The following is a 27,139-nucleotide window of genomic DNA, read 5'->3' as shown; positions in this document are numbered from 1 at the left end:
ACTTTATATGCTGATCCTTTCATCCTTAGTCGCAACCCTTCTAGAGTTGCTCCGGAGTGACGGTTATAGAGCCCGTAAGTGTGAGATCACTCCAGGCTGCTCTTCTAACCTCTAAATGGAGTCAGTCCTCAGGGATGGATGGAATTTCACTGCATTTTCCCATTTCATTTGTATAATAAAATCATTGTTTGGCCTTTCGTTCTGTACTTTTGCCCTTTTTGGTCTTAAGGTGGACCATTCAGTAGCCTCTTCCTATTTCTCTACAAAAACTAAGAATCATAAATGGACTCTCATCAAATCTCAACAATTTCATGTATTTGTAAAAATATCACATCAAATACATTCTGCCTTCACAGCAGTATCTATTTGTTATATACTTGCATGTATTTATATACACATAGAAGTGAATATGTATGTAAATCTATAATGTGCGGACGTGGTAAAACTCAAACCATCATCAGAAAAATCAATCGCTTATCATCACTGATTGGGTCAGTCGTGTGATGATATGATCCATGTATGATCGGATTCAACTCCAAAGAGCAGCGTGCAATGAAACATTAGCCTTCCCTGGAATCACCTGGGGTACTTGTTAAAATAGAGACAATCATACCTCGCCCCAGAATTACAGGTGGTTTATGGAACAAACAGAAATACAGTTTTTAAAAAACGTATTTGTTGATTTATAGCCAAAATCTCCCCAATGTTACATGGAGGGCAACAAAAGGGAGAGTTGTTGAGTAGATTACACAATATTCGTTTAATGGGAACCCCACAGTGATTAGCAAGAAGCCTAATAAACAGAAAAATGCATGTGGTATTATGATAAATAAAAAACCAACATAATAATTGATGGATCAGAGAAAAAGGTCAGCAGTAAATCAACATACTTGGGAAGCTTTAGTTTTGAGCAAAGATGATCATTCAAATCAGTAGGGAAATAACGTATTATCTAAGAAATAGTGGTGAGGCATCTAAGTAGCTACCTAAAAAATTGTATCCTCCTTTACACTTACACCAGCACAAATTCCAGAATGAATGAAAGTAAAGCCATAAAAGCAATAAAGGAGAGCATAGAAAATATTACAATCTCAAAATAACAGAGTTTTCCAACTATAATATAAAACCCCAAAGACAATAAAAAATACTGATCAATCCAACTGTGTCAAGGCCTGTTTTTATATGCTTTCTCCCCAAATAAACACCATAAACAAAATAAAAAGACAAAGAACATACTGGAGAAAATATTTACAACTCTTAATGTACAGGGCTAATTAATATATGAGTCATTCAAAGTCAGTATTTTAAAAATTCCATTAAAAATGGGTAGATGACAGAAAAACACAGAAAATAAAATATGATAGCTTTTCATCATATACAAAGTTTCTCAACCTTACTTATTCTCAGAAATAGACAACAAAACTTCAGGAAGATACTATATTTCACTTATCAGGTTAATGAAGATCAAAAGCTTGATGACACACTATGTTGTGGAGAAATGAGCACTGCCATTCATTGCTGGTGGGTGTGTAAACTGGTAAATCTCTAGTCAATTAAAATATAAAATGCACACACTATTTGACCCAGCACTTCCATTTCCCATGAATTTCTCATGCAGTTGAGAATTTAAATTTTAAAGGAAAATGGTAACTCTTTCTTGGTCACAGTCCTAAGGTATCAACAAGTCACTACTACAACTTGTTATAAAGACATCAAAATTGGCCGGGCACAGTGGCTCATGCCTGTAATCCCAGCACTTTGGGAGGCTGATGCAGGCAGATCATGAGGTCAAGAGATGGAGACCGTCCTGGCCAACATGGTGAAACCCCTGTCTCTACTAAACATACAAAATTAGTTGGGTATGGTGGTGCACACCTGTAGTCCCAGCTACTCGGGAGGCTGAGGCAGGAGGATCACTTGAACCGGGAAGGCAGAGGTTGCAGTGAGCCGAGATCGTGCCATTGCACTCCAGCCTGGCGACAGAGCAAGACTCTGTCTCACACACACACACAAAAAGACATCAAAATTGATCCGTGACAATCCGCTTTCGTAACAGACTTCTGCAAGCTAGCCAAGCAGTCCCAGCCATACTTCTGAAATCCAACTATTAGCAACAGGCACACTCCAAATGCCAAGCTTTCATGGCTAAAGGTCAACTAATTTCTAAACACACTTCTCACAGTGTTTTAATTCCTGAACTTAATACTTCCCAAACTCTATATATGATCAGCATTTGCTTTGTTTTGACAGAACTGTATCCTACAAGCACTGCTGTCTCTTGTTTAGCAAACAATAAAGTCAGGTTTTTGCTTTAGATATTGAGTGGTAGCCTTTTCCTTCCATCCAAGAACTAGAACATAGGAGAGACAGCATATGCATAACGATGTTCTACTCTTTTTCAAAGCATTGTTTAACATGGCAACAGGTTGCAAACAATGTAAATAATCTCGAAGGACCAGTAAATTAGAAAAACAGAAACATCAGATGTGTCCTGGAAATGGAACTAGCTGGCATAGGGGAAAGGAGGGAAGGAGAGACCAATACATTTCATATTCACAATTTTGGAGTTCTTAACATTTTGCCCCATACGCAGATAGTACATATTAAAAAGTAAGTTATTTAAAGTCAGAATTTTAAATTGTATGTGTAAAAGGAAAAAATACATATGAAGTTGGTAACAAACCAGTAACTGTTGGTATGCTAAATTATCGGTGGAATAGTTTTTTCAATGTCTCTTTCCCTAAACATTTCATAACGTTGTGACATAACTTGCAATTTTAAATGGAAATGATTTATAAATTTCATGCACAATATCAAACCAAAATGCAGCAAATGAGATTATTCCATTGCAAGTTGGCATATAACCACAATATTGAAGGGGCATAAAGCTAATTTCTCTTATTAGGAGAAATAACCAAGGAGAAAAGAGGAATTACAGAAGTCCAATTACATTGCATGAGAGAAACTGACAGAACAAAATCTTCCTGTAACATTAAAAGCCTTCAAACAAAGCCCGACACCTCTGTGAGACTTGGAGCTAACACTTCCATTCCCAACAGCTTGGAGAGCAACACTCTTGTTGCATTGGAACTCAGGTGCAACTACAGACACATGAATTGCTTGTCTATTTTTGCAAGTAAATAGTTGCAAAATAGACAAATAATGCATGTGTATTGCAAACTTTGCAATTCCTTGTCTATTTTTTAAAGTTAACCTAGTAAAGAGAAGATACATATTTTGCTTTATTTTAAATTAGTTCTTTCTCCCTGATACACAAGTCCAGGAAAGATCCCAGCAGCCTCTACTTCCAGAAGACAGCTACATGTACAGCACAATACCAGTCAGAAATGACATCTCCCAATATCACATTTGCTGAGTCACTCAAGTACTCAAAAAGAAAAAAAAATAGACCTTAATTTTCTTACCACTGTGCTGTGCGCTCTTGGAATTCAGAAGCCAGGTTAAGCTTTCTTCTTCCAACTGGAGAACTCTAAAAGGGGAGAAATAGTAAAACAATTGAAATCACGTTGCTTAAAAGCTATCCTGAGCTATGAGCAGGGAATAAAATAGTATATTAAAATGATCCAAAGTATCAAACAGAACTATTTTCATCCATCATTGGATAGTGACACATTACTCAGACTGTGCCAACTTGCAGAGTGAGGTTAAGTTGCAGGGTTTCAGCCACCCATTAATCCTAAGGTAACTCACAAGGCATATTTGTATTATTCCATCACTTAAGACAACTTTAATCCAGTCCCCCATTCCATTTTCATTTCTAGTCTTGAAATACTTAATACAGGGTAAATTGATTATAGAAAAAAGTAACACTCTTGGCATAGAATGTAATTTTGCAGTTTATTCATTTTAATTGGTGTCTACACTCAAAACCTTTGACAAACAAGAAATTTGAAAGATCTGATAATTAAACAGTTAATCTAAACTTCCTCCTGTATGACAAATTGTAATTTTTAGGACTAAAACCAAAAGGCAAACTTTGAATATATTTGTATTTCTTTTCATGTTTGAGAAATCACTTAAATAATCACTCGTATCAGTCTTATACATAAAATTTATAGTTTTAAAAGTTTTTTTCAAAGGCTATCAATAGGAAATCTGGCACTATCTAATAAAATTAAAAATACATAAGGCCAGGCACCATGGCTCATGCCTGTAATCCCAGACCTGTGGAAGGCCAAGGTGGAGGCATTGCTTGAGCCTAGGAGTTCAAGACAAGCCTAGGCAACATAGAGACCTAGACTCTACAAAAAATTTTAAAAATTAACCAGGCATGGGTGTGCATGCCTGTAGTTCCAACTACTTGTGAGGCCAAGGCACGACGATTGTTTGAGTTCACAAAGTTGAAGCTGAAGTGAGTGGTGATTATGCCACTGCACTCCAGCCTGAGTGACAGAGCAAAACCCTGTCCCAAAAAATAAAATAAAATAAAATTCTTCTGCTACAATTCCATTTCTGGGGATCTGTAAAGGCACATGTACCATGATACTCATTACAGCATTGCTATTTGTAGGTCAAGAACTAGAAACCATGTTAATGCCCATAGATGAAAGAATGGTGGGATAAACCCATGGACCAATGTTATATCCACTGGACAGAATATGAAGCATTCATGAAAAGTAATTAAATAGCATTAATTATATGTTAAAGAACCTTGTCAATGATTTTGATTGGGAAAAGCAGTAGGTAGAAAAGCAGTAGGTAGAAAGAGAACAAAATGGTTACTATATGTATATATACATACATACATATATATACACACACATACATATATACACACACACACATACATATATATATATATATACACACACATACACACATACATATATAAACAAATTGTAAAACTAAGCCTTCATATCAGTTATTCCTAATCAAGAGTGATATTGCCTGCTAGGGACATTTCGTGATGTCTGGAGACATCAAAGCTGTGGGGAGCATGCTCTTAGCATCTGGTGGGTGGAGGCCAGGGATGCTGCTGAACATGCCTCAGTGCACAGGACAGCCCCCACCACAAAGACTTATCTGGCCCACATGTCAAGAGCACTGAGGCTGAGACATTCCTGTATGTGGACATGATATGATTTTATAATTAAATTACATCAGTATAGAAAATGTGTGGAAACTCACATACCAGGTTGTCCAGGTAGCTCATCTAGCAAGAGATGGGGATGGGGATGAAGGCTGAGATGCTAGTGGAGAGGAAGAAGTAGTAGAGGGAGGTGCGCAGGGTAAGGTCAGCTTTATAATACAATCTTATCTCTTATATCTTGTTATGCTTTGGCTCTGTGTCCCCACCCAACTCTCATCTTGTAGCTCTTATAATTCTCACGCACTGTGGGAGGGACCCAGTGGGAGATGATTGAATCATGGGGGTGGGTCTTTCCCATGCTGTTCTTGTGATAGTGAATGCGTTTCATGAAATCTGATGGTTTTAAAAAGGGAAGTTTCCCTGCACAAGCCCTCTCTTTGCCTGCTGTCATCCATGTAAGATGTGACTTGCTCCTTCTTGCCTCCCGCCATGATTGTGAGGCCTCCCCATAAGTGAAACTGTAAGTCCAATTAAACCTCTTTCTTTTGTAAATTGCCCAGTCTCGGGTATGTCTTTATCAGCAGTGTGAAAACAGACTAATGCATACCTGTATCAAATTACCTTGAAATTATTACTGTCATATTTCTTTTTGTTCCTTAGATGCAGCAAAGTAAAACATAACTTTAAAATTTCACTAAACCACACTCTTCCCAGATAAAAGAAAAATAAACCCAAATTGGAAGGAAACCCCAACTTAAAGGCCATCAAAGGGAGAGAAATGATAACAGCCAGCCTGGCCTTTGGCCAATCTTTGTACAACATTGCTTCCATTCTCCTAAATAATCTTGTTGATTTCAATTAATTTGAACTGGCCTCACCCTCTTCCACTGTTCATATAAGTAGTTTGGTATTTTTATTACACAATAGGGAATTCAATTTTAAATAGAGCAGAGCACCAAAAATATGAAAAGTCACTCATTAACTTTGCATAGATGTGAGTATGGCTGGTGTCATTGTTCCACTTTTCCTGCTAGCAAATCCACAAGATACACTTCAAAATGAGTATTCTGCCTGATGTCGGACATGAACCACACCTAGTCAATGCCATTTCTGAATTAAGAAGTAGTACTTTTTGTCATCTTTCCTAAACTGTTAGTCTTCAGGTGTTTTGTGTAGATTTTAGCAAAATCACAGAGCTTCATTGTATTCTGAGTAAACCCCTCTTTGATGTAAGCCCTTGTGAGGCTTGTATATGGCTATATGGCATTACTGTCAGACATCAGCACCACCAAGAAAAAGTACCTATTCTCACTAAATGCCACATGTCAGGTTACTGCATACACATAAAACGCCAGGAAAGCAGAGGGTGATATGGGAGGCCAAACCGATCCTCACTATTCAAAAGAGGAAAAGAACATTTTTTGTGTACTCCTATTTCTAACTCTTCCCAGGCCCTTGCCCCTTGATTCCATTCATCCTGCCCTCACTGGGGTGATAAATTCTCCTTCTCCCATTTTTTGCTCCCGTTGGTTCTTCTCTCACTCCTTCTCCATAATTTTATTTTATTGTGGAACATTTTCTTACTGGCCTGTAATGTTTTGTAATTCTCAGCATAAAGTATTTTTCCACCTGAAGTCTCCTTACCCAAATATCTATCCTCAAGCTATTGTCTGATTGCACTTCCCATCTCATGAAGATGCTGTCACTAGTCCGGCCTACATATCCATACTGATTTGTGTGCACTAAGTGCTTGTTTTCTGATTACCCCTCTGATGAGATAACACCACAACCCTTTGATGCCCACTCTGTTCTGACTCTCAAGGTCTATTTTAACTTTCTTGGTTATGTCACAAAACACAGATTATAAGACTATCAGAGTACAGCCGGGAGCACTGGCCCACAGTAGCCAATAGGTTTCAATTCCCCTGCTAATGCCATTCATTAGAAAGTGTGTTTTTGCAGTGTCCAGAGGAATGCCCCGTGGGGGAGTCCACCATGATGCATCGGCAGTGTTGGCATCAGTAGAAGTGGGTAGTGGCAGTGGACATGGCCAGCATCTGTTTATTGCCCCAAAACCAGTCATAAGGGACCTTTCGATGACAGGGAAAATCTAGGGTATATGTGCTTGTTCTATGTACCTGAAGTGCATTTAAGAGTGTGGATATATACATAGACATGCACACAAACTACATGTGTGTGTCTCCAATGTGGAAAAGACCAAAGGTGTTTGTAAGCTGTAGACAAAATACCAGCAGAGATTTCTTCTTGTTTCTTCCATATTTTCCAGTAAAGTCCAAATTCCTTCCTGGCATAAACTTCCTCCCTAGCCTTCTGTTGGGCAACTCTTTGAAGAGCCACCCAGAACATGCTTCTTGCCAGCTCTCATGACTGGTTCCTTCACTGTATGCAAGTGTCTCCTCAAAGGTCACTGTGATGGTTAATATTAGTGTCAACTTGGTTGGATTTGAAGGATGCCTAGATGGCTAGTATTGTTTTTGGATGTGTCTGTGTGAGTAGACCAGAGGAGACTGACATTTGAGTAGGTGGAATGGGAGAGGAAGACCCACCCTCAATGTGGGTTGGCACCACCCAGTTGGCTGCCAACATGGCTAGAACAAAGCAGACAGAACGGATTTTCCTTGTCTCAGATGAGACTTTGGACTTTAGACTTCTGAGTTAATGCTGGAATGAGTTAAGACTTTGAGGGACTGTTAAGAAGGCATGATTGTATTTTGTAATGTGAGAGGGACATGAGATTTGAAGGGGCCAGGGCCAGAATAATACAGTTTGAATCTGTGTCCCCACTAAATCTCAAGTGGAATTGTAATCCTCAGTGCTGGAGGAAGGGCCTGGTGGAAGGTGGTTGGAATATGGAGGTGGAGTTTCCATGAATGGTTTATCACCTTCCCCTTGGTGCTATTCTTGTGATAGTGAGTGAATGAGTTATCACAAGACCTGGTTGTTATACAAGTGTGTGGCACCTCCCTACTGTCTCTCTTCCTCCTGCTCCCGCCATGTAAGACACCTGCTTCCCCATTACCTTCTGCCATGATTATAAGTATCCTGAGGCCCGCCCCTCCCCGCCCATAGAAGCAGAAGCCACTTTGCTTCCTGTACAATCTGCAGAACCATGAGTCAATTAAACCTCTTGATGTGGTTTGGCTGTGTCCCCACCCAAATCTCATCTTGAATTATATCTCCCATAATTCCCACATGTTGTGGGAGGGACCCAGTGGGACATCATTGAATCATGGTGGTGGTTCCCCTATACTGTTCTCATCGTAGTGAATAAGTCTCATGAGATCGGATTGTTTGATAAGGGGAAACCCCTTTCACTTGGCTCTCACTCTTCTCTTGTCTGCCACCATATGAGATGTGCCTTTCACCTTCCATCATGATTGTGAGGCCTCCCCAGCCACGTGGAACTGTCAGTCCATTAAACCTCTTTCTTTTGTAAATTGCCCAGTCTTGGGTATGTCTTTATCAGTGGCGTGAAAACAGACTGATACACTTCTTTTCTTAGAAATTACCCAGTCTCAGTTATTTCCTTATAGCAGTGTGAGAATGGACTAATACAGTCACCTCCTCAGAGAAGCCATGTCTGACTACTGTATGAACAGGGCCTGGCCCTGCCTCCTGGCTGTTCAGCCCCAGCTCACTCTATTCCATAAGCCAGCATCATTTTCTTCACAGCACGTGTTCCCTTCTGATGTAACATTAACGATGTTTGCTGGGTTATGTGAGTCTTAACCCTGTATTCATCCCCTGCCCATGCTCACTGTATTGTGATCACCACCATGGGAAGGGCTGGGCTGTCCTCTGGACCAGGCATCTACCACAGGGCAAGGCATGAGGTGGACACTGGACAGAGGTTCATGCAATTTCTTAGTTGATCTGTTTTCTGTACAGATGAGGAAGAAAGGCCCAGAGAGGTGATGTGACCCAGCCAAGGTCACTCAGCAAATACTAATAACTGAACGTTTCATTTGAGCCCAGAATCCTTTGCCCTCAAGCATTGGCTCAGATTTAATTTACTTTGTTTTGTTTTGTCTTTCAGAAAAAACTATAAATAACTGATGCAGACTGTTTTTTCCCCAAGGGAAGCCCAGAAAAGTGACTTATATTCTATGAAGAACATAAGTATGTCTCAGTCATGAGCCAGACATTTTCAAGTAATTCTCAGGAATTCTCAAGGAATTCTGAGTCCTGACCTTCCTCTTCCCATGGTGAATTCAGAACCACAAAGTCTGCTGCACACGGAGCTTCTATAGATGCAAATCTGAGAACCCTGTTGGCTCAAAGGTATCACTGCCGCTTATACTAAGTTGCTTTGCCTCAGCTTCCAAAAAACTCACGGAAAAAGCAGGCTCAAATTCTAATACCTCTTATCCTGAGTCCCTGAGACAAGTCACCTCCTTCCCCCAAGGTCCCCATCATCTCCTTCTCCTTCTTCCTCCTCCTCCTCCTCTTTTTCTTCTTCCTATTCTCTCATTTGGTTCTTCATTTGTGTTTTGATTGTTCCTTGTGCCCAGTTCTTTTACAACATCCATGGCACTTCTCACTGTTAAGTATTTGGTTACATACACAGCAAGCATCCTAGATTTTGGAACCAAGCATGTGCCAAGTGCCTTATATGTTACAAAGTTAATTTATTTAATCATCCCAATAAATTCATGCAGCCAATATTTGTATCCCAGTTATAAAGATTAAGGCAACTGGGTCTCAGAAAGATGAATTCACTTGCCCCCTAACAGAGCTCAGAGACAGCCTGTCCCAAAGTCCAGTTCATTGTAAGTCACTATAATCCCTTTGTGACTTACATGAAATGCAGAAAGGGGAGAGAGTGTAGGGAGAGTGGGAGATAGGCAGGCAGTATAGAAGAGGTAAGAGCTTGGGCTTTGGAGTAGACTTTGTGTTTGAATCTTTATGAACTATGGACAAGTGATGTAACCATTCCAAGCTTCACAATTCTCTTAAAAGCTTTACAAATCTCTCTTTCAAAAAGTAAAGAGAGAATATTTTCCTCATAAAACCGATATATGGCCGGGCATGGTGGCTCACGCCTGTAATCCCAGCACTCTGGGAGGCTGGGGCGGGTGGATCACGAGGTCAGGAGATTGAGACCATCCTGGCTAACACAGTGAAACCCCGTCTCTAGTAAAAAATACAAAAAATTAGCCGGACGTAGTGGCGGACACCTGTAGTCCCAGCTACTCGGGAGGCTGAGGTGGGAGAATGGCCTGAACCCGGGAGGCAGAGCTTGCAGTGAGCCGAGATCAGGCCACCACACTCCAGCCTGGGTGACAGAGCGAGACTCCATCAAAAAAAAAATAAAAAAGCTGATATAAGATTAAATAAGAAAATATATGAAATGTATATTTGCCTCCAAGTCTAAAGGATAAGTGATGTGTAAATATATTATCTAGGAAACGCCAGAGGGGCGCCAGTGTGCGCATCGGCGGGGCTGAGTATCTGGAGGCCCTGGTGTTGGTCCTGTGTGCAGAAACCTTAAGGTATAACAAGATAGGAGTCCTGAGCTGTTCTGACCCTGGAGATGTGGGCTTAACTACAAGTGCATATTCCCATGTCTTTCCCAGCCACGGACAAGCTGGAATGCCTAAGATCGCCTGGCTGCCAGGAACAGCTGGAAGAACACCAGCATATGATAGGGGACAGAGATCCAGAGCACTTCAGGAGAACCCGGGGAGCAGGCACCATCTTCCACCGAAGGGGAGGCTGTTATTAATCGTGGAAAATAATTGTTCTCAAAATCCTGGTTCTCTTAAAATGCAACTACCATATTTCATTTTTCTAGTGAGTAGAGTCACCAAATTTAGCAAATAAAAATGCGGTATAGCTAGTTACATTTGAACTTTAGATAAGCAGCGAATGAATTTTTATTGTATTTCTCATGGAATATTTGGTAACCCTAGCTCTGAGCAATGTTGATTTCTAGGTATCTTTTCTCTAGTTTAACCATCACAGATGTGACTGTTTGAAAACATTGGTTCCCAGATGTCGCAGGAATGGTCGATAAGGGATGGCTCTTAGAACTCTGAATCAAGGAAAGGCCCAGGAACCCACAAGTATTCTACATCTTAACCACTATCCCAAAACAGCATTGCTATTGCTATTGCTATTCTTAACTCTCTCTGTAGTGGCAATGAAAATCCCACATTTTGCACATGTGAAGTGTCTCTCCACTGTACATTGTTTGTTTCCTTTTAATTTTCAAAATTCATATTCTTCCCATTAAAATACCAGACACTCACATTAAGACAGAGTCTCTGTCTGTGGCTCAGGCAGGAGTGCAGTGGTACAATCATAGCTCTCTGCAGCCTTGACTTTCTGGGCTCAAGCAGTCCTCCCAACTCGGCCTCTTCCCTGGTAGCTGGACTATAAATAAGCATGTGCCACAATGCTCAGCTACTTTTTAAATTTTTTGTACAGACAGGGTCTCGCTATGTTGCCCAGGCCGGCCTCAAACTCCTGAACTCAAGCAATCCACCTACCTCAGCCTCCCAAAATGTTGGAATTACACTGCGCCCAGCTCTCTTTTCTAAATAAATAAACAACACTTCGATTTCTGTTTTTAATCACCCCATCCCCATACAAGATCACTATTAATCGTGGTTAAATTTCCCACGAAGTCAGTGCTGTCTTGCTTTGCACTATCAAAAGTTACCCTCATGGCCTACAAGGAATTACTGGGTTGGTGCAAAAGTCACCGCGAATTTGCCATTACTTTCAATGGCAAAAACAGCAGTGACTTTTGCACCAACCTAATACAAATATTTAAGATTTTGATGTGAGTTCTTTAAAAGTTTGAATACCCCAAATTTGTATTTAAAAAAACTACTTTGAAACGTTTTAGGTAAGTATCCATGAATCAAAACACCTGTGAAGGGGGAAAATGACAATTTAACTGTATTTCAAAGATCCTATCTCCAACTTTACTGAGGTACAACTCGCGAAGGGCAGTGAGAGACTGTCGCAGTTTTAGTCTGGTTTCCTGTCTCTATTCTACCCATATGTGGAGGTCATTTGATAAGCATGGGTCCCCCTCATGGCAGAGCAGTTCCTTATCCATGGTCATGGCCCTAATAGTGATCTTTCACACCATTCCTTGGGCAGAAACACATTTAATTATTGTTATGCAAGAAATGTAACCTTGCAAACCATCGAACTTGTCAAAAGGTGGTTTGTAAACATTTCTCATGCAAATAACCCTCTGGTGACTGAGAGCAGTCCCTTCCAGGGCTTCTTTCCTGCAGTGCTGATTCAGTGGGGCGGCCCAGGATCCTGCGTTTTTTTTCTTTGTGTTTTTTTTTGGGTTTTTTTGTTTTTATTATTATACTTTAAGTTCTAGGGTACATGTGCACGACGTGAAGGTTAGTTACTTATGTATACATGTGTCATGTTGGGGTGCTGCACTCATTAACTCGTCATTTAACATTAGGTATATCTCTTAATGCTATCCCTCCCTCCTCCCCCGACCCCACAACAGGCCCCGGTGTGTGATGTTCCCCTTCCTGTGTCCATCATTGATCCTGCGTTTTAACCACTACCCCAATCTGACCCAAGTGCCGCTGGTTCTCTGAACACACTTCGAAGAATAATGCTGTCCCCTCTATAAACTGCTCACAGATCTAGGAAGATGCCAGCAAAGTGACAGAGAAGGCTTATAGGTTTAAGATCTCAAAAGAACTTCAATCCAGGGTTAAAGAGAAAAGCAAAACTAAAAGTTAAACATCAGAAGGATACCTCAGTCAAATGAGCTTTCCAGGGTTTCCCCAATTCCTGAGCTTGATATTGACCTGGGAAAGGTCAAGCTTTAAAGTTAAATGGTATTGCCTAGGTTTTCTTGTAGGATTTTAATGGTTTTAGGTCTAACATATAAGTCTTTAATCCATCTTGAATTAATTTTTGTATAAGGTGTAAGGAAGGGATCCAGTTGCAGCTTTCTACATATGGCTAGCCAGTTTTCCCAGCACCATTTATTAAATAGGGAAGCCTTTCCCCATTTCTTGTTTTTGTCAGGTTTGTCAAAGATCAGATAGTTGTAGCTATGCGGCATCATTTCTGAGGGCTCTGTTCTGTTCCATTGATCTATGTCTCTGTTGTGGTACCAGTACCATGCTGTTTTGGTTACTGTAGCCTTGTAGTATAGTTTAAAGTCAGGTAGCGTGATGCCTCCAGCTTTGTTCTTTTGGCTTAGGATTGACTTGGCGATGCGGGCTCTTTTTTGGTTCCATATGAACTTGAAAGTAGTTTTTTCCAATTCTGTGAAGAAAGTCATTGGTAGCTTGATGGGGATGGCATTGAATCTATAAATTACCTTGGGCAGTATGGCCATTTTCACGATATTGATTCTTCCAACCCATGAGCATGGAATGTTCTTCCATTTGTTTGTATCCTCTTTTATTTCATTGAGCAGTGGTTTGTAGTTCTCCTTGAAGAGGTCCTTCACATCCCTTGTAAGTTGGATTCCTAGGTATTTTATTCTCTTTGAAGCAATTGTGAATGGGAGTTCACTCATGATTTGGCTCTCTGTTTGTCTGTTGTTGGTGTACAAGAATGCTTGTGATTTTTGTAGATTAATTTTGTATCCTGAGACTTTGCTGAAGTTGCTAATCAGCTTAAGGAGATTTTGGGCTGAGACAATGGGGTTTTCTAGATATACAATCATGTCATCTGCAAACAGGGACAATTTGACTTCCTCTTTTCCTAATTGAATACCCTTTATTTCCTTCTCCTGCCTGATTGCTCTGGCCAGAACTTCCAACACTATGTTGAATAGGAGCGGTGAGAGAGGGCATCCCTGTCTTGTGCCAGTTTTCAGAGGGAATGCTTCCAGTTTTTGCCCATTCAGTATGATATTGGCTGTGGGTTTGTTGTAGATAGCTCTTATTATTTTGAGATACGTCCCATCAATACCTAATTTATTGAGAGTTTTTAGCATGAAGGGTTGTTGAATTTTGTCAAAGGCCTTTTCTGCATCTATTGAGATAATCATGTGGTTTTTGTCTTTGGTTCTGTTTATATGCTGGATTACGTTTATTGATTTGCGTATGTTGAACCAGCCTTGCATCCCAGGGATGAAGCCCACTTGATCATGGTGGATAAGCTTTTTGATGTGCTGCTGGATTCGGTTTGCCAGTATTTTATTGAGGATTTTTGCATCAATGTTCATCAAGGATATTGGTTGGAAATTCTCTTTTTTGGTTATGTCTCTGCCAGGTTTTGGTATCAGGACGATGCTGGCTTCATAAAATGTGTTAGGGAGGATACCCTCTTTTTCTATCGATTGGAATAGTTTCAGAAGGAATGGTACCAGTTCCTCCTTGTACCTCTGGTAGAATTCAGCTGTGAATCCATCAGGTCCTGGACTCTTTTTGGTTGGTAAGCTATTGATTATTGCCACAATTTCAGAACCTGTTATTGGTCTATTCAGAGATTCAACTTCTTCCTGGTTTAGTCTTGGGAGGGTGTATTTGTCGAGGAATTTATCCATTTCTTCTAGATTTTCTAGTTTATTTGCATAGAGGTGTTTGTAGTATTCTCTGATGGTAGATTGTATTTCTGTGGGATCGGTGGTGATATCCCGTTTTTCGTTTTTTATTGCATCTATTTGATTCTTCTCTCTTTTCTTCTTTATTAGTCTTGCTAGCGGTCCATCAATTTTGTTGATCTTTTCAAAAAACCAGCTCCTGGATTCATTAATTTTTTGAAGGGTTTTTTGTGTCTCTATTTCCTTCAGTTCTGCTCTGGACATAGGCGTGGGCAAGGACTTCATGTCTAAAACACCAAAAGCAATGGCAACAAAAGGCAAAATCGACAAATGGGATCTCATTAAACTAAAGAGCTTCTGCACAGCAAAAGAAACTATCATCAGAGTGAACAGGCAACCTACACAATGGGAGAAAATTTTTGCAACCTACTCATCTGACAAAGGGCTAATATCCAGAATCTACAATGAACTCAAACAAATTTACAAGAAAAAAACAAACAACCCCATCAAAAAGTGGGCAGAGGACATGAACAGACACTTCTCAAAAGAAGACATTTATGCAGCCAAAAAACACATGAAGAAATGCTCCTCATCACTGGCCATCAGAGAAATGCAAATCAAAACCACAGTGAGATACCATCTCACACCAGTTAGAATGGCCATCATTAAAAAAGCAGGAAACAACAGGTGCTGGAGAGGATGTGGAGAAATAGGAACACTTTTACACTGTTGGTGGGACTGTAAACTAGTTCAACCATTGTGGAAGTCAGTGTGGCGATTCCTCAGGGATCTAGAACTAGAAATACCATTTGACCCAGCCATCCCATTACTGGGTATATACCCAAGGGACTATAAATCATGCTGCTATAAAGACACATGCACACGTATGTTTATTGCGGCACTATTCACAATAGCAAAGAGTTGGAACCAACCCAAATGTCCAACAACGATAGACTGGATTAAGAAAATGTGGCACATATACACCATGGAATACTATGCAGCCATAAAAAATGATGAGTTCGTGTCCTTTGTAGGGACATGGATGAAACTGGAAAACATCATTCTCAGTAAACTATCGCAAGGACAAAAAACCAAACATCGCATGTTCTCACTCATAGGTGGGAATTGAACAATGAGAACTCATGGACACAGGAAGGGGAACATCACGCTCCGGGGACTGTTGTGGGGTGGGGGGAGGGGGGAGGGACAGCATTAGGAGATACACCTAATGCTAAATGACGAGTTAATGGGTGCAGGAAATCAACATGGCACATGGATACATATGTAACAAACCTGCACATTGTGCACATGTACCCTAAAACCCTAAAGTATAATAAAAAAAAAATAAAAAAAAAAAATAAAGTTAAATGCAGAACCTTTTAAAAGCTGCCTCTCTGGGGCCGAGGAGGGTACACATGTGGGGCAGGAGGCGGAGGGCCATGCCATTCCTGTGGCCCCTGCACTCCTGGTCCTGCAGCACCTAGTAACCCAGCCTGGATCAGGCATGACATGTCATGCCACGAAATTCCCCTCTGCATTTGAACATAGTCTTTCTTTCTCAGATACCCTCCATGGCCACTATTTTTCTACCACTGCTCTCTTCTGACCTAAACTAGTACGTACAGTTTTCCCTTTGTTACGCACTACAGGCGTGATCTGCTTTTATCATTCAATGGCAACAATGTCTTGATATGGTTACTTAGTGTCCTGTGAAAATTATTTCTTCTGGGACACAGGTCGCATTTTTGATGCAAATAAAAAAAACTGTTGTCAGGGACAATAAAAGCCTTGGCTTCCTACAAATAGCAAAATTGAGATAAGAAAGCAAAGTTCACGCAATATAGCTGAGTGGACAGGACTCAGCTCAGTGCCTGACCGCTTAGGTTTCACAGCTCCATCTCCACCATCCGACTACCCTTGGGTAAGTTAATGAACCTCTCTGTGCCTCTGTGTCCTCATACTTACTGGTTTTTTTTTACGTCTCTTTTTATGACTCATAAAAAGCTTTATTTTTAATTTAGCTTTCTGCCTCTGTGCTTGTTCCTTCAACACTTTTGACAACAATTTTCTGCTCCTCAATAAGGAAAGCATGTTTGATCCCTTCACAATCACATTTAGCACACATGGAACCACCAAAGGCCCTGCTGACATGTTTCAGTGTTTTGGACAAGCTCATAAGATTTTAGGTCTCACAGCATGAAACCCTTGAACACGCTGAATACAGATTTTGGTGCTTTCCGAAGCTTCTTGGTGTAAAGGTAAACAATTTTACTACTATGGGTTCTGTGGCAGCCGAGTTTAGTGAGAAGTTGTATTGCGGGAAAGCCTATGACGGTTTGTCAAACACTGGACCATTCTGAGTGCCTCTAGACATCACCCCCAGAAGACGAAAAAGCTCATCTTTAAATCAAAGAAAACTCCAGCAACAATCTGGCGAGGAATGCTTTGAAGTTTAGATGTCAGTTGATATCAAGTGCATAGAATCCAGAATGCTCAGTAAATATGAGCTCTCATCATCACTAGAAGAGAATGTTCAGAGCATTGATGCCCCCATCGGCTCCATGGACAATCATCATAGTTCTTGTCTTTCTGTGACCTACTCAATAAGAAACTATTATTGCCACTGGTTAGTTGCATCATTCCACTGGCCACGTGAAGTACATTCATCTCCCCTTTCTTACCTAGAGCATGAACATATATGCAGTCTCTGAGACTCTGTTATCCCTATACTTTTCAAACCTCCGTCAATTATAGATGTGTGTGTGTGTGTGTGTGTGTATGTGTGTATAACTACAACTTTGAGAGCAATGTTTGTCCCCAAAATAAAACAAGGATTCATTCTCTCTGTCTGCCCTTCTCTGATTCTCCTTTCATCTTTCTCATTCTTTCTTCCATCCTTTGTCTCTGTCTCAGTCTCTCCTTCTTCCTCCCTCCCTTTGTCTCCCTCTCCCTCTCTCTGTTTCTTTCTCTCTCACACACACTCTCCTAAAGTAGAAGTATAGTATTAAGAAGAAAATAAGTAACTGCCTAATTTCCTAACATAAACATTTTCATTTTATTTCCTATGGTTCCCCCAACTACCCGTGTGAACAGAATTGAGAAACTATACTACCCTGGAAAATCAAATGACTGGAAATGAGCTTGCAACAGCCAATCTTTAAATCCTTTCATTCCTTCCCTACCCTTTCTCTTCCTTGGCTATGTACCATTCGCCTGTGAGGCTGGCATCCTGGCAAATAAGTGAATACACAGATTTGCCCACAGAGAAGTCATGTTTTCTCTGCAAGTCAATTGTTATTAAATACTTCAGAGCCAACATTTGGTAAGATGAGCTAATAACCACCCTTCATCCTAACTCCTTTAATTCTTTGCCCTTAAACTGCCAACAGGCAAGAAAAGTTGGAAAGCCCCAAATTCTTTCATTGGGGCTGTACCTGCAAGCATTACACTTCTAAATGAAGCCTCAAAGGCTCATACAACGGAATAGTGAGAAATGTTGCAGAAGTCATCTAAATATGCCATGAGGAGTTGGACAGCTTCAGAATCCAGTGGACTTTTTTCAAAGGCAGAATGCAATTGGGGAAGAGAAAGTGGAAGACAGAGGGTCTGAGATCATGAAGTCTTATTCTGATGAGAACTAAAACATTTCCTAGAAACCAGAATGGGAAGTCAGTTTTTACAGGTTCTAGCATTTCACAGCTTCCGAAGATGTGCAGGTGTCTAAAACTGACTTTTCATTTCTTTAAAAAAAAAAAAAAAACTACCTGGCATTGCATTTGCAAGAGGGCTCAGGCCTGCTGCTGCTTTGTGTCAGAATAATTAATAATAATTATTATTGTTATTATAATTAATAATACCAGAAGTCCATGGTACCATTTTCTCATGAGAACTACACAATAGCCAAGCTTTCTGGAAACTTAAAACATCTCAAAATGCATGGTACACTTTTTTTTTTCCACCAAAATTTCCCTAAAATATACTATTTTACAAGTTAATTCCTAGAATTACAGAGGAAAAAAACCCTGAAATTTTGAACTCATGCAGAAGAAATTAACTATAGTAATTTGTACTTTCTGAAAGCATATTCTGTGACTTTGTTATAAGAGTTCCAGGCTAGGCATGGTGGCTCATGCCTGTAATCCCAACACTAAGGGAGGCTGAGGTGGGAGGATCACTTGAGGCCAGGAGTTTGAGACCAGCCTGGGCAACATATTAAGACCTTGTCCCTTGCAGCCAAAAAACACATGAAGAAATGCTCATCATCACTGGCCATCAGAGAAATGCAAATCAAAACCACAGTGAGATACCATCTCACACCAGTTAGAATGGCCATCATTAAAAAAGCAGGAAACAACAGGTGCTGGAGAGGATGTGGAGAAATAGGAACACTTTTACACTGTTGGTGGGACTGTAAACTAGTTCAACCATTGTGGAAGTCAGTGTGGCGATTCCTCAGGGATCTAGAACTAGAAATACCATTTGACCCAGCCATCCCATTACTGGGTATATACCCAAAGGACTATAAATCATGCTGCTATAAAGACACATGCACACGTATGTTTATTGCGGCACTATTCACAATAGCAAAGAGTTGGAACCAACCCAAATGTCCAACAACAATAGACTGGATTAAGAAAATGTGGCACATATACACCATGGAATACTATGCAGCCATAAAAAATGACGAGTTCATGTCCTTTGTAGGGACATGGATGAAACTGGAAAACATCATTCTCAGTAAACTATCGCAAGGACAAAAAACCAAACACCGCATGTTCTCACTCATAGGTGGGAATTGAACGAGAACTCATGGACACAGGAAGGGGAACATCACGTTCTGGGGACTGTTGTGGGGTGGGGGGAGGGGGGGGGACAGCATTAGGAGATATACCTAATGCTAAATGACGAGTTAATGGGTGCAGGAAATCAACATGGCACATGGTTACATATGTAACAAACCTGCACATTGTGCACATGTACCCTAAAACCTAAAGTATAATAATAAAAAAAATTAAAAAAAGTGGGCAAAGGACCTAAACAGACACTTCTCAAAAGACAACATAAGTGTGGCCAACAATAATATGAACAAAAAAGCTCAATGTCACTCATCATTAGAAAAGTGCAACTCAAAATCACAATGAGATATCATGTCATACTAGTCAGAATGGCTATTAGTAAAAAGTCAAAAATAGCAGATGCTGGTGAGGCTGTGGAGAAAAAGGAACCCATATACCCCATTAGTAGGAGTGTAAATTAGTTCAACCATTGTGAAAGGCAGTATGGAGATTCTTCAAAGAGCGAAAAGCAGAATTATCCTTCAACCCAGCAATCCAATTACTGGGTATATACCCAGAAGAATACAAATCATTCTACCATAAAGACACATGAATGCAAATGTTCACTGAAGCACTATTCACAATAGCAAAGACATGGAATCAGCCTAAATACCCATCAATGAGAGATGGCATAATGAAGATGTGATGCATATATACCATGGAATACTATGCAGCTATAAAAAAGAATGAGATCATGTTTTTTGCAGGAATGTGGATGGAGCTGGAGGCTATTATCCTTAGCAAACTAATGCTGGAACAGAAAACCTCATGTACTCACTCATGTACTCACTTACAAGTAGGACCTAAATGATAGGAACTTATGAACACAAAGAAGAAAACGACATACTGGGTTCTACATGAGGGCGGAGGGTGGGAGGAGGGAGAGGAGCAGAAAAGATAAATATTTGGTACTGGGCTTAATACCTGGGTGATGAAATAATATGTACAGTTAACCCCCGTGACATGTGTTTACCTATGTGACAAACCTTCACATGTAGTCCCCAGTCTAAAGTCGAAGTTAACAAAAAGAATGTGTATCTTTTGTTATTTTGACCAGGCTATTTTACATTCCTGAGTGGTAAAACAACTTTGTTGTAGGAAATTGATGGGAATGCAAATGCTTCTTGTGTTTATTAATGCAAGTATATAATGTCCAATGTCCAGTAGATAATATGTATATATAATACAGGCATACCTAATTTAAAAAAAAAAAAAAAAAAAAAAAAAAAAAGACCTTGTCCCTACAAAAAATTAAAAAATAGCCAGCTGTGGTGGCACATGCTTGTAGTCCTAACTACTTGGAAGCTACAGGAGGATTGCTTGAGCCCAGGATTTCAAGACTTCAGTGTGAGCTGTGATTGTGCCACTGCACTACAGCCTGGACAACAGAGCAAGACTCTGTCTCAAAAACAAACAAAAAAATCCAGCATATATAAAATACTTTCTTATTTTTCTGACCAGGGTTCCAAAAAGGGAACAACCCAAATGTGATGGTCTACCTATTAAATCACAACCATATTCATATCTATAAACTCAAGTTGCTTAACAAAGGCAAATTAGGATTTTTTTCTCTTTAGGTGTTTGTTAACACCTGTAAAGAATGGGACACAGTGGAAACTTGATGTGATATATTTAGTCTAGTACCAATCTGAGTTAAAATGAAAGATGTACCTGAAAGAAAGAAATATGATGTAAAGAGAGATTTATTTGTATATTATTTCCTTAAGACAGTTTCCTTCTAGAAACTTCTAGAAGTTGAATGGCTGTGCAAAAGTATCTTCTTGTTTCTTAACTTGTATTGCCGGGATGCATTGCACTGAAAATGGTAAAGTGGAAAGAGATCTCTGCTTTCCTTAGTTACTCTCAAATTAATGGCTGGTTAACAAAAGCCGTCTTAGGTATTAGTAGCTCAAAAACCTCTTCTATGTATTACAAAGCCCTACAACAAGTGAGCCCAGGAGGTCAACGAAAATGCAATGTATGGACTTTTCCTGTCCAGGCAGGGCTCATTTTCCATTGTTTTATTTCTGAAATGAAGAGCATTTCCAAAGCTGTTTGAGGAAGTTAGGCTGCTTGATGATTGAAGAGACATGTGATGAACACCCAAGTTCTCCATCTTAGTCACCACATCAGCATCAGGGATGTGATAATAGCTGTACTGTCCTAAATGCATACTTTCCAAAGACTGGCCTTGCTTGTTGCTTTCTGGAAAGGAAGTGTCCAATGCATGCCCTTCTTCTGTAGGAACATCCTCCGTTATATGCAGCTTCAGTAAACATCTCCCTTTGGTTTGATTTCCCACTCCTCAGACAATTAATTATACTCTTCAGGCTCCTAAGAGTAAAATCTAAATTCATTACTTTTTTTTAAAATTTATGACTTTAAACAGAAAATTAATGTTACTGGAATAAACAGAACTTTACAAATCAAGCCAGTAACTGTATCCCACCCACCCCCTACAAAACAAAACACAAAATTAAAATAGAAAGTCAAACAAAAATTAAATAGACAAAAATTAAAAGCCAAAAGTGCCATGTGATTGTGTGTATAGTTTATCACCCTGTAAAGATCTAGATCAACTGGTGCAATGCAAATAAGACTTCAAATAAGTACATCAATTTTAAAAAGAAATGAATTCCTTTTCCCCCATAAAATTAGAAAGTGATAGTAGAGAAAATGAGAAAATGTTGAAAAGATAACAGATGTGTTGGGGTTATTCTGTTTCAGACTTTACCCAAGAGAAAGCGATTGGAGAGTTGCCTAATCCTGGTATCATGTTTCCGGCTATGACAGGAAGAGATAGATCATAATAGATAAAAATGGAAAATGTTGTGAAAAAATCAAATACTTCTAAGAAAGACAAAACGCAAGACTCAGCTGTGGTGAGTGCTAAAGGAAATGAGTGTCGCAACCAGATGAAGCTCAAGACATATATTTAAACATGTTCTAGTGGCAGAACAGTGAGAAGAACAGCTAAGAATAATGGCCTAAGACAGTCTCAGAAACCCAGGGCTCAGCCCCTGACTCTTTACCCTCAGTGATTCTCCCCATCAAACCCCATGATCTGTCTGGGCAGTCTTATTCTCAAGACCTCCCTTGATGGAAGTCTAATCTCAGCTTCTAGATATTCTAACCAGAGGTCTAAGTCAATCCTTTCTGAAATTTAAATTCAATTCTTTTTTTAACCTGACTCTCAAGAGAAAAATTCAGGTACTTTCTATTTCCAATTCCCTTCTCTAAACTGAAACATAATGTAACTTACTCTTCCTCCCATGAAATAGCTTACAACTTTTTGACCTCTACCAATGGAATAACTCTCACACACATACTCCTATGATCAGGCCTCTAATAAATATTCAATTATGTTTTCCACTTCTTCCAAGGGAGTTGCATGCAACAGAAACTGCAAATGGCATACGAAAGTTTCCTAACTAAAAAATAAACCATATGAGTGATCATCTGCTTAACGTCTTCCTCCTCACTGGAATATAGCGTTCATAACATCAGAGACACTGTCTCTCATTCTTAGCCGACCCATGGCAAGTACTAAATATGCATTTGCTGTACGTCTGGATCACTCAGTGAAGGAATGAATGGACCAACACAACTCAGGGCAGAATTTGTCTTTTCTCATAACCCCCGACTTTCTCATCTGTTTTGTCAACTTGAGACACAACACTTCCCAGAGAAGTGAACAAGCTAGTACTGAGGTCTGGGGGGCCTTCACGGAGAATGCTGGTGTTCTTGGAAAAACACGATAGTGGTCGAAGGAAAAGGAAACGCAGCCATCATTTGTTCCAAGGGAACTAAGCCTAAATCAAACACGTTTGACGACTCAGATGGGCTCCAAAAACAAATACAGAAATATTTATTACCCGAGTCGTTAGGCAGATTTAGAACAAGCAGACTTGTTTAGATCTCCTTTTATAAATAGAGTTAAGTACAATATGTCTTTTCAAAAATATATTTTTTAATTGTAAAGACTCTTGAGATTGTCTGGTAGAGAAAAAATAATAAACATAGCAACATTCCTTGAAACATACCTTTCTGATTACTCACGAATGCTCATGAAAACATTTTGGGGTAAAAGATATTAGTATTTAGTTAAAAATATAATCAGCAAATCCAGGAGAGAGCAGCTTCCCTGAAGGTAACTCCCAACACTGATGCTGGGGTTAAAAGGGGTGTGGAATGTTCCATCACCTCACTGACACCCTGGACCACCTGGGAGCCAGCTGCCACTCTCATCTTTAACCCAGACATCAAGTTCACTGTCCTCGTCAGGACCATGATCTTAACTTCAGATATGCATCAGAAGTAGAAGAAAAACAAAGCTGTGTACTATCAACAGCAGTAGTGTCTTACATTTTGCATAGTACCTTGCCATTTACAATGAGCTTCTCTGTATATTATTTCACTTAAAGACCAGGACAATCCTGTGAGGTAGACATGCTAGTACTATGAATCCCTGTTTAATAGACGAGAAAAATGAATCTGAGAAGGTGAAGTGGGTTGCCCACCATCATGTGTTAGCCAAGTCTAGAGCCTAGGACATCTAAACCTCAAAGGAGTGGGAGTCTTACTACCAACTGTGGTTAGATGACAGACACCATTTGCCCTCTATTCAAGACAGATATCACAAATTAGATTCAGAGCCTAGCAAGTAAGCATTCATCTGTTAAAACTTTATTTTTCCATAGTAAAAAGCTAATTGAAAGGAAGCAGTAGAGAGGGAAGTCGTGCTTAGTATCTCTGTGTCTCAGTTTTCTCGTCTGTAAAATGGGTCTAACTATAGAACCAAATGCACAGAGTTGTTGTGAGATCGTAAAGACCCTGTAAAGTTGCTGACGATGGCTTCTGGATGGTAGTCAGTGCTCAATAAAGCTTAGCTATTACCACAAATGAGATCGTCCAGACAACTGCAATAGGAAACTTATTTTGCATCTCTTCTTTCACAGGATATCTGGCCTAAGGTGAATCCAAACTTTAAAAGGTGGATTAATTACGGCAGTAAGTTAATAAGTCACTATCATGTAGACTATAGGAGCGTTTTCTTTAAATTATAACTAAATTAAAGAGAGTCTGTGCTAGAAGGATAAGCACATGCTTGGAACCGAACAGATGAGGCAGCCCTGAAAATCAATCTCTGCTGCTTCTTTCTGGTGTTGGGTTCAGAGATACTCTGACCTTCTCGTTCTTGATCCATGTCCGCATCCACTGCTCATGCTTAGACATGAGCCTTTCTTACTTCCTTTTATACACAGAAGTGATGCTAAAGCAGGTGCCTTCCTCTTCTTTTCTGAGAAATCCTGCAGTACAGAAACTTGTTAAAATTAGTTTAACCCATCATTTTCCAAACTTACGTAAACACAAAATGTTTTTTTTTAAGTATTAATGTTCCACAAACATGATCTGGGAAACACTGCATTAGAGTACAGAATGAGCAAAAGTCGGGAACCTCTTGGATACCATTGAAAGTTGACAGTTGAGAGGTATCATCACCTATGAGTAATCCTGTGACGCGAACCCACAGAATAACTTTTTGGCTGCCCCAGTGAGTTCCTGAGAACATGGATCAACCTCGGTCCCAAGCTTTATACAAAGTTAGCTTTAGAATCTTTCCAGATACTGCTGGTTCTGGCTACATAGTAGACTAAGTTATTATGGAAATCTTAATACTATAAAGCAATAACAATGTTGAATAAAATAAAAATAAGTTAAAAATATAACGGTGTACACAAGAAAGAAAGTAAAATCACAGATTCCAGAAATAAAGAGGGAACTGAAAGCAGTGTCTGTAAGCACTGGAACTGAAACTGGTGAGCCTAGGGAGGGAAGAAAAGAAAGGGTTTGGGAGGAAGGAGATTCTAATAGCTTGGGAAGTGAGAATCCCAGAGCTTGCAGACCAGGTTTTTGGCTCACTCAAGGTGGGATGTTGACACTGAGACATTTTCATAAACTCAGAGTTTTCAAATGACCCCACCCCAATTCTTCTCTATCCAGCTAGTCAACATTGCAAAGATTTTCTATGCCCAGAGATCTTCATGGAGAAGGAAGGATCCCCATGAAAAATAAAAACGCTATACCAGCATGATGCATAGGTTGAGAGACTGCCATTGTACTCTCTCTCTGGTATTCAAATCCTCAGAATGAGAATTTAACATAAAGTTTGCCCAGCCTGGTGAGATGCTGGAGGACTCACATTAGCAAATGCAAAACCACTTCAGAGAGACTCTCCTTAACTCAGGCCACAAAATGTATTTCTCACTGAAAATAAGTGCATAGTAAAAAATATTAAAATACACCAACAAATACTCCATTATCAATAAACTCAAAAAACAGAAATACTTGAAATCTAAAGATATCAGGGGAAAAAAATCTGAAAAAACTATCAATTCAAGATGTTAAAGACATGAAAGAAAGAATAAAGCTCAGTAGGTAAAAATAAGACTACATTTACAAAAAAGTATAAATTTTATAAGAATGAAATAAAACTTCTAGAAATTATAAGATACTAAAATTAAAACTCAGTAGATGAGTTACTCAACAAATTAGACAAAGTTGAAGAAAGAAACAGTGAACTGAAAGTCAGTTCTGAGGAAACTATACAGAATGAACAGAAAGACAGAGATTTTAAAAATGGATAAGTTAAGATATGGTAGATAGAATGAGAATAGCTAGCATGAAGCTAATAGGAATTCCAGAAGGAGCAAATAGAATGTGAGAGAAGTAATACTTGATGAGACAATGGTGAAGAATTTTTTAAAAATTGATGAAAGTTGTAAGTCCTTAGATTGATTGAATTAGTAAATTCTTAGCTGAATGAAAAATAAATTCACACTTAGACTAAATAAGTGGAACTTCAGAACATCTAAGACAAAGAGAATATGTCTGTAAAAGCTAGTTTAAAAAATTTACAATCTAACAGCCATTAGATTGTGAAGAACTGATCAGCAACAGTAGAGTCAAGAAGAGAATGAAGTAATATCTTCAAATGGCTAAGGAATATTAGTAAATTAAGAAAAAAATGAGAGCGTTTGTACTCTTAGACCTGCACTGAAATAATGATTAAAATATGATCTCTGTAAAGAAGGAAACTGAACTCAGAAAGACATGGTGAGATTAGAAAAAACAAAAACAATAGTGAGTAGTGAGCAAAGGCATTTATAAACATAGTTCTCTCTCATAAACATGAGCTATAAATATAACAATAATGATGATTTTTATTTATATAAAAGCAAGGAAAAAATAAATATTAGACCACAACATGATAGACTATTTGGGGTTTTTTACAGTTATAAATACCTTCTAAGGTGTTTATATTGTGGAAAAGAAGAATAGAAAAGAGTAGAGATAAAATTTAGTGGTTTTTTTTAAATGTTAAGTTTACTTGTTAACATAAGGGTGGATACTGAAAATGGAAATAAAATGCATGCTTCCTAAAGCAGGGAAAAGGTAGGGTAGGGGTCAGGACATAAAGAAAACTCAATCAAATATGAGTATCAAAATTAAATTTTTAAAAAATGAAGGAAAAGTATAACAAATGCTTCAGTGTTAACAACCAACTATACATATGAAAAGAGAAAATTAACCCTCAACTTGCACTATGTGGAGAAATATGTCCCATATAAATAAATTAAAAACCTAAAAATAAAAAGATATAAGTATAATATACAGTATATATATACACACAGTATACTTTTATAAACACATACATCTTTATGTATGTAAATCATATATATA

The 27,139-nt window shown here is 39.2% G+C and overlaps 1 protein-coding gene across 3 annotated transcripts in view; it reads right to left on the bottom strand.

The window, feature by feature from the left end:
* The window catches only part of RUNX1 (RUNX family transcription factor 1), a 1,096,070-nt gene that overhangs the window by 661,703 nt on the left and 407,228 nt on the right, over positions 1-27,139 (bottom strand). For all 3 annotated transcript variants that reach the window (XM_055279612.2, XM_055279615.2, XM_055279616.2), the window contains exon 3: positions 3,426-3,490. The gene's annotated coding sequence lies outside the window, so the exon portion shown is untranslated. The remainder of the gene's footprint in view (positions 1-3,425; positions 3,491-27,139) is intronic.

Source organism: Symphalangus syndactylus, chromosome 5 (assembly GCF_028878055.3).
Source record: "Symphalangus syndactylus isolate Jambi chromosome 5, NHGRI_mSymSyn1-v2.1_pri, whole genome shotgun sequence".
NCBI classification, from domain to species: domain Eukaryota; kingdom Metazoa; phylum Chordata; class Mammalia; order Primates; family Hylobatidae; genus Symphalangus; species Symphalangus syndactylus.
Note: the sequence above shows the minus strand (reverse complement) of the source record. Positions and strands in the feature narration are given on the sequence as shown.